Here is a 17,920-nt window from a genome sequence, read left to right on the forward strand (position 1 = left end):
AGTTCATACCTCAACTCCTCCCAGTTTAGGGGTCCCATGACATTATTTCCCATCTCCAAGGGAAGCCCTTTCTTAGAGTTGGCAGAAATAAAGGGGGTGGAGAGTTCCAGATCCCCTCATTTCCCCTGTCCACTGCACTATCCTGTTGTCTCTGAGTATGGAGCAGACTCTACTCTGGGATTCTCATCCTTCTCATTTCTGAGGCTTTGTTCAGGGACCACTTCAAGGAGGTGGAGCCAAACCTAGAGGTGGAACAGCCTGGGTCAACCCATACTGATAACAGCAGCATCGTGCAGGGAATATTTCTATGCATTTGGCACCAAATTATTAGAATGCAAAACATACGCAAAATGAATGCAAATAAGCCATTCAGATGATTGCAGCTGCCAGCTTGAACATTATGCCACTTATACAGGATAGTAAAAAGGAACTGTAGAGCTATGATCTTTTAAAAATCCTATTCAGGGCCTAGGATTCTCCCCTGAGTAGTCAGGGTTTTGAATTTGGGAGGGGAGGAAGGATGGCAAAGGTAGTAGATACTCATGCCCAGAATAAGATTATTGGACCCAAGGGGATCACTATGATGTCAGTGAGAATCCTGTTTTTCAGCCCCTGAAGTGTGCTTTAGGAGGCTAATATGTTTGGAAGGCAAAGGCAGATTCTGTCATTTAAATAACTAAAGGAATCTTACATTATTCAAGAGAGAGCCAATTAAACCTTCTAAATTCAAGTCAATTTACAGAATTAACCTATGGAAGATCTCAGGATTTTGGAGCTGAATGGGGTCTTCAAGACCAATATAGAGAACTGTTCTCTTTTGCAGATGAGGAAACTGAGGTCTAGAGAAGTTTATGATTTGCCCAAGAGCCCAGAAGCAGGAAGAATTTGAATCTACATCTTTTGACTATAGCCAAGATTTGTTCTGCTAAGTCACACTGTATCTTTTTGAGACCTTCCACAATTTCCCCAGTTTACTTCCCTAGATTTATCTTCATCATTGCTCTAGATTTTCTTTCCCTTTTTCATTCCTTTTCATAGAGCCATGAATCTCTATTTTATATATAGCTTGTTTTTTGAAAAAAATATATATATATTTATATATAAGATTTGGGGCTGCAGGTCATTCAGTAGAGAGCCAGGCCTCGAGGTGGGTGGTCCTGGGTTCAACTTTGGCCTTGGACACCTCTTATAATGTGACCCAGGCAAGTCACTTAATCCTAGTTGCTTGGTCCTCTGCCTTGGAACAATGGATACTTAGTATCCATTCTAAGACAGAAAGTAAGAGTTTTAAAAGAAAAAGTATGTATTAGATTTAACAGAGTAGCAACACATTGCCATCCTTGTTCGTGTTCCCTTATGAATTTTCTTCTGTTCACGTCTATGTATTTTTAAAAAACGCTTACTTAGACTCAATACTAAATATCAGTTCCAAGGCAGAAGAACAGAAGTTATGAAATATATCCACTTCCTTTCCCCTCTAATTTGTTTAGGTATGACGTGAGATACTTGGCTAAACCTAATAATTACCAGATTGCTTTTCAGTCCCCCCCCCCCAATTTTATTGAATAGTAAATCTCTTCCCCAGTAGGTGTTGTCCTTGGTTTTACTAAATTATATATATGTATATATATATGTGTGTGTGTGTGTGTGTGTGTGTGTGTGTTTTATTAAATGCTATATATGTGTATATATATATAAATGTTCAGTTGCTTCTGGGTCTTTTGTATCTAATTTGTTGCACCGTAACTTTTCTCTTTTCACAATCCCAAATCATTTTGATGATTGCTATTTTGTAATAGAGTTTGAGACCAGGTATAACTAGACCACTTGTGCTGAAAAGTGGGCAGAGAGAAGTAGGGCTCTCTTTATGGAAAGGAAGGGGAGCTGGAAGGTCTCTTACAGGACTGTTTCCCTTTTTGTGTTCCTCAGTCAGCATCTGAGCTCCAGCTCCCATCACATCCTTCTGTTTTGCTGAAGGAATATATGTTTCATTTTTTTAACCCTTCAATTTTCCTATCCTGAGTCAAAGCTGGGCTAATTCTGTCTCTGCCCTGTAAGAAGTCTTCAGCAAGAGACCATAGAAACCAGCTCTAAAATGATGGAATTTGCAGAGTTTAGCTTAGAAGATGGAGATAGGGCACCTGACCGGAGAAAAACCGTCAAGGGGAAGTCATGTTGCAAATGCTGTAAGCAATGTGACGCGATTCCATTTGGAGCAGTGCTTTGAGTAAGGCAGGAGGCAGCTAGCACACTGAGGCTGGAACTCAGAATAGCAGGCCAAGTATAGCCTGAGCTAGGAGAGATTAAAAGTGGCTCAGCCTTATCTGAGAGTGATATTTAGAGGACAACTGTGAGGAGGTAACCGGCACCTATATTATATTATAACCAATTCTGAACAGACAGGAAGAAGGTTGGCAGCCAAGAGCTGAGAATTCATTGAAGGGATGCCTGGGAAGTGAAAGGTTTAATTAAGTCAAGGGTTCCTAACCTGGTGTATGCAGCCATTTAAAAAATTTACATTTTGATAGTCATTTTTTTTGGTGGGGAGGACCCCTTACCTTCCATCTTAGAGTCAATGCTAATACTGGTTCCAAGGCAGAAGAGCTAGGCTATTGGGGTTAAGTGACTTACTCAGAGTCACACAATTGGGAAGTATCTGAGGTCAGATTTGAATGCTCCCCTCTCCAGGTCTGGCTCTCTATCCACTGAACCACCTAGCTGCCTTTGTCCCTAGCCTCAGTTAGCACCAGGAAGACCCAAATTCAAATTTGATTTCAGATATATTCTAGTTGTGTGATCCTGGACAAATAACTTAACTTGTTTGGCCCGATTTTAAGAAAAAAAAAACAACCCTTACCTTTTGTCTTAGTATCAATTCTAAGAGAGAAAAGCAGCAAGGGCTAAGCAATTAAGGTTAAATGACTTGCCCAGGGTCACACAGCTAGGAAGTGTCTGAGACCAGATACCTCACTTTCTTCCTAGATAAATGGGGATAATAATAGCACCTACTTCTCAGAGTTATTGTGATGCTCAGATAAGAGAATAATTGTAACTAGTACAATGTCTGACATATAGTAGGTACTATATCAATGTTATCTAGTAGAAGTAATAGTAGAAGGAGTTGTTCAATCATTTTAGATGTGTTCAATGATTTGTGACCTCATTTAGGTTTTATTGGCAAAAATACCAAAGTAGTTTGCCATTTTATTTTCTGGCTCATTTTACTAATGAGGAAGAGAAGCAAACAGGGTTAAGTGACTTGCCCAGGGTCATATAGCCAGTAAGTGTCTGAGGCCAAATTTGAATTTCTATCTATCTATCTATCTATCTATCTATCTATCTATCTATCTATCTATCTATTCCAGGACTGGAATTCTATCCACAGCACCACCTAACTGTCGTCATCATTGTCATCATTGTAGTAATGGTGGTAGTAGTAGTAGTAGTAGTAGTAGTAGTAGTAGTAGTAGTAGTAGTAGTAGTAGTAGTACTGGCAGTGGTGGTGGCGGTAGCAGTGGTGTAATAACTACTGCATTATTACTATGCTAAGTGTGATATCCTAAGAACAGTTGGTACAAAGCTTTCTTTTCCAGTCAGGGTAATAATCTCTCCTTGTACATGTAAGGTGCCTGGGGAGAATGGGATAAAACTCAAATTACAAGAGTAGTGAGGTATATACATGTAGGCAAAAGAGTACTCCAGGAATTCTGATAGTGGGAGTCCTTTTCTTTCTTTCTTTCTCTTTCTTTTTTAAGTTTCTTAATTATAATTTATTTATTTATTTAGAATATTTTCCCATAGTTACATGATGCATGATTCCCCCTGCTGCCCTCCTCACTTCCAAAGCTGACAAGCAGTTCCACATACATATATCATTGTTCAAAACCTATTTACATATTATTCATATTTGCAATAGAGTGATCTTTTAATGCCAATACCCCAATCATATCCCCATCAAACCACATGACCCATCATATATTTTTCTTCTGCATCTCTAAGTGGGAGTCCTTTTCTTTCTTTGGGGAGCCCTCATTAAGTTCCCTCTAGATGTAACTCTACTGGGCTCTAAGGAATGGTGACTTTTTTCTAGGGTTCATTGCTGGCATTCTTTCCACCATCAGGAATCCTATTTCTTGAAGTTGCATAAGGAGGCTTGGGAGATAAATTTGGCTGAGACCCACTGTGGGGCTCTTTTTGGAGAGCTTGTGCTTTTGGTAAAGTGTTGCAGGTGTGAGTCTATGGCTCTCTTTTCTCTACTCACTTGACTGAAAGAATCCTTTTCTTTTCCCTCTCTTTTGATTATTATTACAATCCTACATATTTTTTTTTAAATATATTTTATTTGATCATTTCCAAGCATTATTCGTTAAAGACATAGATCATTTTCTTTTCCTCCCCCCCCCCACCCCCCATAGCCGACGCGTAAGTCCACTGGGCATTAGATGTTATCTTGATTTGAACCCATTGCTTTGTTGATAGTATTTGCATTAGAGTGTTCATTTAGAGTCTATCCTCTGTCATGTCCCCTCAACCTCTGTATTCAGGCAGTTGCTTTTTCTCGGTGTTTCCACTCCCATAGCTTATGAATGGTGTTTTTTTCTCCTGGGTCCCTGCAAGTTGTTCAGGGACATTACACCACCACCAATGGAGAAGTCCATTACGTTCGATGATACCACAGTGTGTTTGTCTCTGTGTACAATGTTCTCCTGGTTCTGCTCCTCTCGCTCTGCATCACTTCCTGGAGGTTGTTCCAGTCTCCATGGAACTTCTCCACTTTATTATTCCTTTTAGCACAATAGTACTCCATCACCAACATATACCACAGTTTGTTCAGCCATTCCCCAATTGATGGGCATCCCCTCGTTTTCCAGTTTTGGGCCACCACAAAGAGCGCGGCTATGAATATTTTTGTACAAGTCTTTGTGTCCATTATCTCTTTGGGGTACAGACCCAGCAGTGCTATGGCTGGGTCAAAGGAATCCTACATATTTTTTAAATACTAGGAGTATTTATTCATTTTTACTCCTACAATTTTTGGCAACCATGAAGGGATTTCAGAACTAGAGGAACTTCTCCTGCTGTGGCTTTCTCTCTCCCCTCTTCCCTCTTCCTTCTCCCTTTTCCACTCTGGGAAACCCTTCAAAGCTCTCTCAGGCTCATTGCCTACACCTGCCTACCACGAGAGACCAAGTAGCTGCGTCTCTCCCTCATAGAGGCTGTTTCTGCTAACTCCTTCTGCTGTTACTGCTGCTCCCTATTGCTGCTACTGGTAAGCTTTAAACTCCCTGCCCACAACCACAGCCCAGCAGAGGGGGATCCCTTTCCCCTTTTTAGGGGGGTCTGGTCCTCTCTCTTCACTGTCTTTTTCCAAAACATCCTACCCAGCTTCCTATACTTCATCTTAGCTAAAATTCTCTTCCTACTCCAACTAAGAGGAGTCCTCACAGATAAAGCCAGCCCATAATCCTTAGCGTAAACCTCCTCACCCTTGCCACTAGAAGCTATCCATTATCTAGTTGAGCCTGAGTTTGTCTTGTGATATGTCTCTCTCTTCTTCTGGTCACATGGTTCTTATCCTCCTAGTCACTTCTCTTGGATGATATGGTCAATGGAAGGAGGCAGGAGAAGAAAAAAAACTCTTTCTTCCACTCTCCCTCCCCCAGAGTGGTTCCCTCTCTGATTCTTGGCTTGAATGACAGTCTTCAACTCTTAAATTGAAATTTTTTACCACTGAGCTGAAGTTTTTGAACTGTAGAATTGCTGGGAGTTGTCTGATAGACAGATAGATATAGGTAGGTGGCACTGTAGATAGAATGCCAAGCATGGGACCAGAAAGACTCATCTTCCTAAGTTCAAATCTGGCCTCAGCCACTTCCTACATGTGTGACCCTGGGCAAGTCACCTCACCCTGTTTGACTCAGTTTCATTATCTGTAAAATTAATTGGAGAAAAAAATGAGCTGGAGAAGGAAATGGCAAACCACTTCAGAATCTTTGCCAAAAAACCCCCAAGTCCAAATGGGGTCACAGAAAGTTGGACATGACTGAACAACAACAACAACTACAACAACAACAAATGAGCCAGTTATGTTGCTAAATGGGTGAAAGCTAGGTGGATAGAGCAGTGGCCCTAGAGTCAGGAAGACCTATTAAAATCCAGCCTCAGATACTTAGTACCTGTGTGACCCTGGGCAAGTCACTTAACCTCTGTTTCTTTTAATTCACTAGAGATGGAAATGGCAAACCATTCCAGTATCTTTACCAAGAAAACCTCATGGACAGTATAGTCCAAAAAGTCATGGAGTCAGACAGGACAAAAATGTTAAAATGCTAGAGATCCAAATTCAAGCAAAATAGTTCCTCCCCTCAAGGAATTTACATTCTAGAGAGGAAAGATAACACATACAGGGTGCTGAAAAGTGGGAATGGGGTAGAGCATACATTTGGAGCAGGGGTGATGTGGCAGGAGGTTGGGCAAAATGTGGCTGGAGTTCTTCCTAAAATGTTGGTGCTGGGAGAGAGTCATCAGTGGAAGGCTTAGCTGAGAGTTTTCCCATGGGAACAATGAAGTAGGTTGGCAGATCAGGAGGAGGAAGAATCTCTGCTAACTGGTTAGGTTAATCAATTGTGATTTTTCTCTTCTTGATCGAATCAAAGAAGTTCTCACCTTAGGGTACACACAAGTGAATCTATCTGTTTGTGTCTGTGATGTCTGTGTATCTATATATCATCTATTTATCTGTCTGTCTATCTGTTCAATCTGTCTATCTATTTTTTCAGCAAGTGATACTGAAAAGGTTTGCCATTTCCTTCTCTGGATCATTTTTACAGATGAGGAAACTGAAGCAAACAGAATTTAAATGACTTGCCCAGAGTCACACAGCTAGGAAGTGTCTAAAGCTAGATTTGAACTCAGAAAGATGAGTCTTCCTGACTGCAGGTCTGGCACTCTATCCATTGTGTCACCTAGCAGCCCCCAAGCTTATTTGTACAGATTTTAAACAACAAATTATCATTTTATAGATTCTGTAACTCAAAGAGGCAGGCTTTCCTGATAAAGATATCAGAGCAATGAGCAGCTTGTTAATTGAAGTGGGAGGGCAGAACTCCACCTGTCACAAATTTAATAGTTATATTTTAGTATGTAATGCATGAATGAGTGATCCTTGTTTCTCTACTTTCTCAGGAGATCTCAGCCTACACATAGGTTATCCAATGGGTGGGAACCCCCAAAAACCAGGCAGAATGTCTAGAGGGAATTAATCTGTCTCCATAATACTTACAACTTTAAAGCTGTCTTACAACTCTAAACCTAATGAGTGACAATGAATGTCACCGTTTTAGAGGATAAAAGGAGGTTGCTGCTGCTATTGCTGTAAGTCACTGAATGGGTACAAAATATTCAGGTAGCACTCCCAGAATCTTAGAATTGGGAGAGACCTCAGGGGCTAAGTCAATCCACCCTCTGATCCACAAATCCCTTCTTTGATATCTAATTCTGTCCAAACTAACACTTGCTATGTGTGTAAGAAAATTAGTTCATTTACTTTTTGTACAGATCTAATTATTGGGATTTTTTGTTTTTGTTTTTCTGAATGATGTGCAGGTAAATTTTTAACAAGCAAAACTGAAAAATGTATCCTACAGGAGTATCTAGGTAACTCAATGAATAGAGAATGGGGCTGGGAGTGAAGAGGTCCTGGGTTCAAATCTGTCCTCAGATACTTCCTAGTTATGTGACTCTAGGAAAGCCACTTGACTCTAATTCCATAGCCCTTACCACTCATCTGCCTTGGAACCAATACTTAGTATTTATTCCAAGACAGAAGGTAAGGGTTTAAAAGTATTCTTCACACTTTTAAGTTTAATCTGCATTACTATCATCTCCTCTCTCACTTTTTAAAAAGTTCATTTATTTAATTAATTTAGAATATTTGTCCATGGTTATATGATTCATGTTCTTTCCCTCCCCTCCCCACCCTGTAGCCAATGCATAATTCCACTGGGTTTTACATGTGTCATTGATCCAGACCCATGTCCTTATTAATATTTGCACTAGGGTGATCATTCAGAGTCTACATCCCCAATCATATCCCCATCAAACCATGTAATCAAGCAGTTGTTTTTCTTCTGTGTTTCTACTCCCACAATTCTTCCTCTGGGTGCTCTATCACTTTCTTAAGTATAGACAATCAACAAAACAATAAACCTTGATTTGTAGCATTTATTGATTTCCACAGTACCTACCTACCAGCGTTATTGTAAGGCTCAGATGAGATAATGTTTGTAATGCTTAGCACAGCGTCTGACATATAGTTAGGTACTCATAGATGTTTATTCCCTATTTCCCCTTAATGTGGCTTTTGATAGCATTAACTTTTTGTATGCCACCCTGTTGAGTCATTTGGGTATCTAGTCCATCAAGACCCTTCTTTTGCACAGAAATTGTTCATCAATGCTCTCTTCATCCTGTATTTGTGAAGTTATTTTCATTTTTAAGTAAACTTAACTGACAACAAAAACAAAACTTTAAAACAGATCTTACATGGAACACTTAACATTTAAGTAGAACCAAATGCAGAAAGAAAGAAAGGGAGGGAGAGAAGAAGGAAGAAAGAACATGTTTCTGTTTTATAGCTCTAAAGTCTCTTTGAATTTCCACCTTCCTTCCTTCCCTCCCTTCCTCCCTTCCTTCCTTCCTTCCTTCCTTCCTTCCTTCCTTCCTTCCTTCCTTCCTTCCTTCCTTCCTTCCTTCCTTCCTTCCTTCCTTCCTTCCTTCCTTCCTTCCTGCCTTCCTTCCTGCCTTCCTTCCTCTCTCCCTTATTTCTTTTCCTTTCTCCTTCCTTTCACCCCTCCTTCCCTCTTCTTTATCTTCCTATCTTTCCTCTGATTTTGTTGACTTTGCTTAGATAGATAAAAATCAATAAAGCTTATATTTGTTAGCAGAAGATAACCCAAAGAGGAATGTTAGAAGGGATAGGAGGAGTTAATATGGCAAGATGTGTAGTTCAGAGAATTAAGGCAAGAGAAAGGTGAAGCAAGACTGGAGTCCTTCCTAGATTGGTAGTCCTGGGAAGAGAGCCAGGAATCATATGAAGAAGAAAACTTGGGAAGCTGATTTCTTAAACCAGAAATGAAGAACTTCATATCATTACTTGATTTAGTTTCTTTCAAATTGTCCCAAAGTTCTAACATTGGTATAAATCCTTTAGAATTTGACTCTCTGATCCAACATATGAACTATCCCTCTAAGCTTTCTGTCAATTTGACTCTCTTCACTCACCTTGAGTCTATAGTCTATAGTCTTTTGTCTTTTTTTTTTTTTGCCAAACATGGCCCTTGGAATTTTTTTTAAAACCCTTACCTTCTGTCTTAGAATCACACTAAGTATCAGTTCCAAAGCAGAAGAGCAGTAAAGGTTAGGCAATTAGAGTTAAGTGACTTGCCCAGGGTCACACAGCTGGGAAGTGTCTGAGGCCAAATTTGAACCTGGGACCTCCCACCTCTAGTCCTGGCTCTCAATCCACTGAGCTATCCAGCTGCTCCCCATATACCTAGTTTTAAGAAGGAAACAAGCAATTAATAAACACTTGCCACATGCCAGGCAATATGTTAGGTAATTTACAAATATTATCTCAGCTTTTTGATACCTCTGGGAGGGAAGTACTCCATTATGACTTCCATGCTTTGGGAAGGACATCTGTGACTTGAAGCTCTGCTAAAAGAATGAGACTAGGATGGTGAGGGAACCAGAGATCTTGGGTTATAAATCCTGGAATATAGAGAAACTAAGAATATTTAATTTAGAGAAGAGAAGATTGAGGGGAGAGACATAAGAGATGCTTTCAAATATTTGGACGCTTGCCCTGTGGAAGAAGAATTAAACTTGTTCTTCTTGGCTCTAGGAAGCAGGACTAGGAGCAATGGGCAGAAACTGTAGAGAAGCAGATTTTGGCTCTTCGTGAGTAAAATCTTTATAACAATTAGATTGTCTAAAAATGGAATGGAGAATATTTAGACATAATATTTATATATCGCTTTAAGGCTTGCAAAGCACTTTACATATATTATCTCATTTGACTTTCACAACAATCCTGGGAGGAGGGTAGATATTATCATTATCCTTATTTTGCAGATGAGGGAAGTGAGGCAAACAGATATTAAATGACTTGACTAAGGTCATTCAAGTGATAAAAATCTGAGGCCAAATTTGAACACCAGCACTGAGCCACACTTGAACACACCACACTGAAACACACATTTGAACAACACTGTACCATAGGGTTGTTATAGAGGGAACTCCTAATCAAGAATGAGTTTTACAAGATGCTGGCATGGTGGAGAAGTCCGAAGGAGTACAGCCAGATGGGAAAAGAGGAGATGGCTGTCCTGGGTGCCATGACAAATGAAATCTTGCAAGACCATTTCAGCTTTGGAATTCAGACCTCAGTAGTACCCTTTGCCTCTGAGTCCCTCTCATTAGAAGGTGGAATGGACAGCTCCTCTCACAACCTCTATTTAGACATCTCTTCATTTCCCATCAGCTGCTCTGCTTGGAGTCAACATCCTTTTGTATGTTATCTCCCCCAATTAGATTGTAAACTCCTTTAGGGCAGGGACTACGGTTCTTTTTTCCCTACTTAATACATGTTTAATTATTAATAACATAGACTGGCTGACTAGATGGTTGTTGGTTATTTCTTTCAGAGGTCCTCTGAGATTATGATTCTGTGACTTAGTTTTGTCCAGGCAAGTAATTTTTCCTTTGTGAGCCTCAGTTTCTTGATTTGTAAAACAAGAGTGAAAGTAACATTTGCACTACTCTACTTTGCAGGGTTGTTGTGAGGAAAAGTTTTTGCAAACTGAAAGTGCTCTAGGAATGTGAGCTGTTTGTATGAATGCATACTTTGTACAGTAACCTGCAATTTCGTGGAATCCCTGGGCTGTAAAAAAAGACTCTGCAATTTACTGTCTTAAGAGAGGTTGCCCAGGGTGACTCAGTCAGTACATGCCCAAGGCATATTCCGACTATAGTTATGTCTATCTTGCATATTTTCACTATGATTTCTCCAGGTAAGGAATTTCCTTTACCATATTTCTTAGTATATATGTATATTTTGCATTTTATACACATGCATGTATTATACATATATGTACACACAGCATATTCTTAGATGAAATTTTAAGCTATTAAAGCTTAAAAATGCACCAAGACTTTGGGGATACCCTATGTAAATAGATTTATACACACACACATACATACAGACACATGTATATGTATGTACATACATGTGTGTACATGTATGTATATGTACCACACATGCATATATATACACACATACACACATTTCTTATAAAATAGTTTGTACTTACCTAAACTTTCTTTTAGATCCAGCATGGTATTCTACACTTAGGAGGAACTTTAAAAAATTATTTTATTTTTCAATTAATAAGCATTTATTTTCTGTAACAAGGGAATCACTTTAAAAGACTGATATATATTAATTTAAGGTCGCCAAGGAATCAGCTATGTAATTCCTAAATGAAAAACTCAAGTCAGCCGTCAGCCTTTTTTGGAATTTAATTACAATAGGAGTAAGAAAGGAATTAGAGATAGAGAGAGAGAAAAAGGGAGAGAAGGGAATAGGGCTTAAATACCCCTTCTGTTTAGGCTGGGCCAAAAGGCCCAAGCCCTTAGATAGCTGGGGCAAAGAAAAGAGATCAGTCCCTATTACTCACGTGTCCAAAATGGAGAAACAGTCTCAGAGGCCCCCACCTTCAGCTTCCTTCAGAGCAAGCCTTCTCAGAGCCCACAGGAACCACACCGACCAACTCTCCCCTCCCCTGGAGTCTTCAGACCCCCTATCTTTAAGGAAACCATCCAAGTTCCTCCCCTCAGTTCTCCCATCTACCAATCACTGTTCATCAATTTCCCTGTGCCAATGGAGGCTCTAGCTTAACCCAGGACCGCCCAGAGGTTTCTGGCTTTTGCACATGTCTGTTGAAGGTCATATTTTCAAATGATTAAATCTTTACTCCTTTGCTACAGCCCTTTCTAAATCCTGTTAACCTGAGTAGGGTAGAGATTGGAATAATTAAATTTTGATCTAGGCTGCAGCCCTTACTCAATCCTATTAGGACTGAATAGGGTGGAGATTTATTCCAAGTATCTCCATTGTATCAATTCTAAAATCAATCAAGACTCAAAGAAATTCCTGTTCTATGCTTAAGCATAGGTCAAAGTCCTTTCCATTGTTCAGCAAAGGGTTTCTGTCCTAAAGTAATCTTAAGAAGGGAAGAGAAGGAACCTCCCATGCCAATGGGGTTCCCATTCCAATAGACTATCAGTAAGAAATTTTCCAAGTATGAAATATCCCAATGGTGAAATTTCCAACATTTATAAGTCTAAGGAAATTTGAGGTTTACATTTCTCTTCTTCCTGTTCCTTTGCCCTAATTGAAAAGAAAAACAGGAGGCAGGTGGGTCACGCAGACTTAAAGTTGGGAGGTCCTGGGTTCAAATCTGGCCTCAGATACTTCCCAACTGGGTGACCCTGGGTAAATCACTTAACCCCCATTGCCTAGCCCTTACCTCTCTTCTGTGTTGGCACCAATATACAGTACTGGTTCTAAGACAGAAGGTTAAGGGTTTAAAAATTACAAAAAAAAAAAAAGAAAGAAAAACAAAACCCTGATAACAAGTATACGTAGTCAAGCAAACAAATTCCCACATTAGCTACTTCTAAAAATGTATGTCTCATTTTGCATCTTGAATCCATGATATCTATCATTCCCCCCACCATTTCATTGTTTCAAGGAATCACTGACCAGTAAAAAGGGACTCTGCAATTTATTTTCTTTCAGAGGACTACCTGGTATGGTCAGATCTTCAATACTTTGCCCAGGATGACTCAGTGTGGGTACCACATTTCATCATTGGTCCTTTGGCATGGTGGTGGTCCTTGCATTGATTAGAGTTCCTAAGTTTTTCAGAGCTGTCTTTTATATCACTATGATGATTCTTCTGGTTCTACTCACTTTTCCTCTGCATCAGTTCATAAGTTCCCAAGTTGCTATGAAACTGTCCCTTTTGCTATTTCTTATGAAACAATAGTGTTCCCTTATATTCATAATTTGTTCAGTCAGTCTCTACTTGGTGGACATTTTCCTTAGTTTTCCATTCTTTATCATCACTAAAATAGTTGATATAGATATTTTTGCACATATAGGTCCTTTTCCTCTTTCTCTGATCTCATTGGGATAATAGACAGTAGGTGCCTAATAAACATTGGGTGAATGAATGGTGTTAATGGGCAGAACTGAATCTATGGTGGAGACACTAGACCTTTGTTACAGGGCATGAAATTTAGAGCATCCTCTGCTGAGGAAGCTTCTCATCTTGATTGCCTTACTTTTAGGAGCAGCAGTAGTTCCTTGGGAATTAAGTCTTTCCTAGTCAGCAGCTTAGAAATGTTGCATTGTCTCAGATGACCTTTCTTTCCCCTTCAGTCATACCTTAAGTGAGTCACCCACCCACCATGCTCACCCCACACTCTACCACTCCCATTCGCCTCTGTGGAAAAATTGCTGGTTTTCCTAAGCCAGAGAAATAGCATGTTCTTCAAATCTACCCTGGGGTTATGAGGAATTTCTCCTTCATGACAAGCTATAGAGAGTGATATGTAATAGATAGTAATTCCTGAGGGTGTCTATTTGATTGATTCTGGATAACTAATGGATCAAGTTTTTCCTACCCTCCTCCCTGTTCTCACCCTCTCTTCAAAAGCCTTTCAGCTTCCCCTCCCCCCTTTCCAGTTTCACTTAGTGTGAACTATGCTTTAGAGAAAATACTCTTTTCTCTTCTTTAATTCAAGTAAGGGTTTATTTGGGGAAGACATGAAAGGATGGAGAATAAGGTAAGAGGGATAGGTTTCCCTATTCTCTACAAGGAGCCTTGGTTTGGAGGATATTGGGGAAATGGGAAATGTCACAACTGTGACACAGAGTCAGTCAGAGAGATATGAGGACAATTGTCTGTCTTCTTTCTTCTTCTAATCAGCCAGGTAACCTCAGCAGCTAGTCAGCAAAAGCTTCAGGGTCTTCACCATCAGCCACACATAGCCAAAAGCTTAGTCCTCCAAGCCTCTCAGCCCAGTTCAGAATGGCTTGGCTCCAACTGTCTTACCCAGTAACATTCCAAAATGGAATGTTCATTTTGATTGACATTATATGTCAATATATCCTCTCTTTTACAGGTAGGGCCATAAAACTTTTCTGTTTTATCCAATCAAGTCTTCTTACAGGGAGCAGAGGCAAATTTTGTCCCCTTTTGCTTCTCTTTTTCAAACCAGAGGACAACACAGACCCCTCCTCCATAAGAGTATTTCCCTCTTTCAGGCACTTAATGGCCCTGGAGAGTATAAGCCCAGCTTGCTCTTCACATAGCAGCAGGATTTCGATCTCCTCTAGCAGTTTTAGCCCCTTTCAGGATTCAGTCAGCTCTCAGCTGTCTCAACCCATCCATTTGCTACATTCTGGAAGCAGCTTTTCTCATGACCTTCTGTGCCTTCTGCCTCTGACTCCTTATGAATGTGGTTTCTCTCTCTTCTCTTCCTTTTCCACTCATTTTATGCTAGCTTCTTCTTTGGTTTTCATGCTTCAAATCAATACCTCTTTAAAAAGCAGTGATCCATCTCTAACTTTAAATTTAACAATTATATCTATCAAATGTGATTCCTAGAGTTCTTATACAATATTCTAATAATCTCTTGTCAGTTATTTGATGGAAAGGCCTTGGTTATAACTTAACATAAACTCTGTAAAGAGTCTTAGACTTAAATGAGTTGTTGGACCACAATGTTCTTCAGCCTCTGATTTACTCTACAATAGACCCTCTCAGTGTGTTCATCTAAGGAGTTCTCTATCTCATCCTCAGAATGTTAACTGAACTCAATATTTTATCTGAGATGCTATGTTTCTTTTCAAGATGACTTTTATCAGTTTTCTTCATATAAATTTTTTTTGTTGCCTCATTCCGAAACCAGAATGTCCACATACAAAAGTCATATTTGGGTGCAGGTACTATTATGCCCATTTTACAGAAAAAAGTGAGATTTAGAGAGATTGAATATCTTGCTGAAAGCCATGCAGATGTTAAACCCACCCAGAGGGTGTTGAGTAGGACTATTGCTGTTGTCATGATGTCAACATCCTCCTAGCCATCTGGTATAGACTTCCTTGTGTAATAAATGGCCAGAAAGAGACACACACACACAGACACTGGGGAACTGGAGAGAGGGAGAGTAAGAATTGAGAGAATGAAGAGGGGGAAGAGACTGATCTTCCCCTCTCTTCCCTTTGGGGAAAGTAACTTGGCTTTGTCTCCTTGAGGGACAGAATATGTCTCCTCAGAGAGTGGTTCTGGGAGGTCGAGGTTAAGAAGTAGAGGAAAGAGCTTTGGTGAAATGGCACATAGCTTCCCTTCTTGGTCTCAGCTATTGTTGAGAGACCAGATGAACCTTCCTCTCTTCAAGCACACCAACTGCCATTTCTCCCCACCTCAAGATCTGGGGTTACTCCTCTACCCAGGGGAGAGGATTGCCCCATGGATCAAATTATTTGGATCCCTAGGATCCTGAGTTAACCCTCCTTTTTGGGGAGAGGTTATGGGTCTCCCCAAATCTTTAGCCCCCTTCTTTAGTGTTAGGAACTAGACAGACCTGATCTAAGTAGTAAGCACTTTGGGTTCACTCAGGGAAGGGAGAGATGAAGGTATTAGGTGAGGAAAGTGCATAGGCAGGAATCCCTATTGATAATTGGCTGACTGACCCTCCCAAATCTCGGTGGGGATCCAGGCTTTCTGCTTCAACCCCTCTTCCGGTCAGCTGTTGGCTTGGTCCTACTCCTGGGCTAATATAGTTTTTTTTTTTTAAACCCTTGCCTTCCGTCTTGGAGTCAATACTGTGTATTGGCTCCAAGGCAGAAGAGTGGTAAGGGCTAGGGAATGGGGGTCAAGTGACTTGCCCAGGGTCACACAGCTGGGAAGTGTCTGAGGCCAGATTTGAACCTAGGACCTCTCATCTCAAGGCCTGGCTCTCAATCCACTGAGCCACCCAGCTGCCCCCTGCTAATATAGTTTGAGGAATGGAGTCCAGGACAAGTTAAGGAGAGAGGTGGAGAATAGATCTTTGGGGAGAAGATTCCTCAGTAGACGGCTTCCTTCAAAGTCCCAGTCTACTGTATTTTAAGCCGAGTGAGGGATTTCAGAGGTTCACTGGGAAACAATTGATATCCAGAGGGATCCCAGCTTAGAAGATCCTCTTCTCAGGCTCTCAGCTGGAGGAGTGAGGTGAGCTGGCAGTTTTTGAGTTTTCTCAGCTTCTGTTTTCTCACTCCTGGGTTTTTTCTTCTTGCCCCTCCCTCATGTGAGCTGCTCTTTGCTCCACTGGATCTGGTTTCTCTCTTTTACAAATTCCTCTCTTACACTTGTTTTTCAGGAAATGTTAGCATTGGGGCAATAGAAAGAATGCTGAATTTGAATTCAGAAGATGGGGTTTCAAATTTTACCTCTAATGCTTACTTTTTGAATGACTTTGGGCAAGACAATTCATTTCTGTAGATCTTAGTTTCCTCTTGAATAAAGTAAGAAAGTTTGATTAATTAGCTGGTCTTTTCTAGCTCTCTACCTGGGTCTTAAACCCAAGTCTTCTGATGCAACACTAAATGTCCTTTCTTCCCATCACTCCAGCCTATTTTACCTTTGCATCTATAAGTCTTAGTTAATACATTTATTGAATGTGAGATCACTGAGAACATGAATTGTTTCTGCCTTTTTTTTTTGTATCCCCAGTGTTTGGCACATTGTAGTACCTTAAATTCTTTTTCACTTGAAATGAATTCCTGAGAATCTCTTATGTGCCTAATATTGTATAAGGCTAGTGAGGGAATTTCTGTACTCCTGTGGGATTCAAAGGTTAATAAAACCCAGTTCATGTTTCAAAGAACTAAGAATTTGGTTGATCAGATGGATACCTAGGGCAATGATGGTGAACTTTTTAGAGGGGCAAGGGATGTGAGAAATGTCTTCAGGCAACTGTGGAGAGGGGAAGAGGAGCAGCCCAGCCCCACATGCCTCTGGCTTTCTAGTAACAAATTCTGGCAAACTCTGTACTGGGGTGATGGCATTCGTGCCCATAGAGAGGGCTCTGAATGCCCCCCTCTGGCACACATGCCTTAGGTTTGTCACCATGGACCTAGAAAGTATTCAAATACCAAATGAATACCTAGGAGGAGATAAAACTAATAACTGTGAACCAATCAGAGTATACTGTCATGCTCTTTGCAGTACATTATGGATACCTATTAGGTAGGTATCCGTAAGAATCTTGTGAGTCAGCTGGTCAAGGAAGATCTTGTGAAAGAGATAGGAGAGGAGTCTGAGTAGGACTTGGTTGGGGTTGAGGGAAGGGAGGGATATAGTTCCCAAACAAAAAGAAATGAAAAGAGAACAAAAATATGGCCAGGAGGAATTATAGCCAATCAGGGCAGCATTGCAAATACATGTTTTATTTGTTATATACTTTAAAAGAAAAGCAAGAACTACAAAATGGAGAGTCACAGTTTTATATGCAAAACCCTTCTATTCTATAATGTTTATGGAAATGTTCATTTTACTTGATGTTCATGAAATTCAGAATTCTTTCAAGAAGAAAAGAACTTTATCAACTTGAAAGCAATAAAAGAATCAATCACATTATTATTAATGTCAGCTCTAATGGATTATAGTGAAGGCTCAAAGCTTTAGGAGAATAGGAGTAATATATAGACAATAAAGTTGTCAAATCTTGACTTGGTCTTGTCAGGCTGTTGCTTAGGAATCTCATATTAATCTATTCCTGTATTCCTGGTTTCAATCTAATTTAA

General features: G+C 40.1%; 1 protein-coding gene across 2 annotated transcripts in view; it reads left to right on the forward strand.

Annotated features, from left to right (window-relative positions):
- PACSIN1 (protein kinase C and casein kinase substrate in neurons 1) overlaps positions 1 to 17,920 on the forward strand; it is a 118,667-nt gene that overhangs the window by 12,060 nt on the left and 88,687 nt on the right. Inside the window, exon 1 of one of the 2 annotated variants that reach the window (XM_056818062.1) lies at positions 5,167 to 5,269. The exons of the other annotated variant lie outside the window; for it this stretch is intronic. The gene's annotated coding sequence lies outside the window, so the exon portion shown is untranslated. Of the gene's footprint in view, positions 1 to 5,166; positions 5,270 to 17,920 lie in introns of those variants that run through there. 2 annotated transcript variants of the gene reach the window in all.

This window comes from Monodelphis domestica, chromosome 2 (assembly GCF_027887165.1).
Source record: "Monodelphis domestica isolate mMonDom1 chromosome 2, mMonDom1.pri, whole genome shotgun sequence".
Lineage (NCBI taxonomy): Eukaryota > Metazoa > Chordata > Mammalia > Didelphimorphia > Didelphidae > Monodelphis > Monodelphis domestica.